This window comes from Phalaenopsis equestris, unplaced genomic scaffold, assembly GCF_001263595.1.
Source record: "Phalaenopsis equestris unplaced genomic scaffold, ASM126359v1 Scaffold000094, whole genome shotgun sequence".
NCBI classification, from domain to species: Eukaryota; Viridiplantae; Streptophyta; class Magnoliopsida; order Asparagales; family Orchidaceae; genus Phalaenopsis; species Phalaenopsis equestris.
The window spans coordinates 1,621,321-1,622,876 of record NW_018164536.1 but is presented as its reverse complement, the minus strand read 5'-3'; positions in this window follow the sequence as shown (position 1 = coordinate 1,622,876).

The following is a 1,556-nucleotide window of genomic DNA, read 5'->3' as shown; positions in this document are numbered from 1 at the left end:
ATATATTGAAGCAACAATGCTTTTGACTTCGATGATTTCCTCATTATCAACCTATTTTGAATGTCTTCGTTGTTATTCGCTAGAGCATAACTTAATTCTTAACTAGAAAGTTTAATATATCAACAAAGTTTTAATAATAGTGGATGAAATATAATTCTATGTAAGATGAACCGAAAGAAATCTCTCCAAAGTTTGGATGCTAAGGCTCTATAAGAAAATATCATGTCTATTGTCTGGACGTACGAACGATGATAAATATCACATCACGCAGTGCGTCTCAAGGCATGCCGTGATCTACGCCATCCATTACACTTCCGATTTACTGAATGTAATATTTTCTCCTATCCACTGAAAGGTACTTCAAGCATATAAATTTCATATTGTTATGACGGTATTGATTTTTTTCTCAAATTGTAAAGAGATAAGACGTTCCTTTAGTACCAATATTATCTCGACCAAACACTTGAAGTTTTAATATGTATTGAAATTAATATTAATCGGAATATTCAAATGATCTTTAAATTCGGAATGCTTACTGTAAATCCAACATCTCGATGATGAGAGCAATCTAAAGAACACAAGCTCGCTGAATTTTAAGATCATTAAGTAGCTTAAATGTTAATTTATTTATAAATTTTTAAAAGATTATTGTAAATTTAGTCAAAATTTCTAAACATGTTTTCAAACTGGTCACACTAATTCTCTTAATTCATATCATTATTTAGATATTTAAGTATTTTAATGATATTAAAATCTAATAATATTGGACTTCTTAGATTTCTCGTCTACACAATCATTTGTTGGGTAATGTGGAAACCCGGTCTACCGAATTTAATGAGTTTCTTAATTAAATATCTCACCTACCGCTCACCTACCACACTCACCTACCGCTCACCTATCTCCCACCTACCGCTCTCATGGTTTCTATAAATAGTCTCTTTTGGTTTAAAGGAAATGCAAGTCAAGCAAAGCCAAACAAGGCTAAACCAAGTCCACTTGAGAGCTAAAAGAAAGAGAGAAAAAGAGAGAGAGAGAGAGAGAGGAAGTGATAGAAGAAAATAGAGATTTTCTTGTAAACGTCGAAGTGTTCGACGGTGTAATTCCTTGAAGTAGTAAAATCCTCTGCAGCTCCGTGAACGTAGGCAATTTTGCCGAACCACGTAAATATGTGTGTCGCTCTGGTGTTTTTTCTGCATGCAATTTTTCTTGTTTCATTTTTCGCTTTATTGCCATAGTTTTCACAACATCATTTTGATTTGAAGTACATAAGATTAAAAGTAAATCGAAATTCAAGTCGATCTAAATTTAATTTTTAAAAAAATTATAATTCAAAATCATGTCGGATTTTATATTTGAATATTAATTGTATATATATTTTTCATCCTATTGCTCAAGATTTCAAATAACTTAAATAATATCTCCACTTTAAAATTCATTAAATAAATAAATAAAATTAAAATGGGCGAAAGGTAGTTGGCGTGCAGGTACGATATTTTAATCAGTTAGTCCCTAGGATTCCTGATCCTCTGAGAGACAATGGTTTATATATATATATA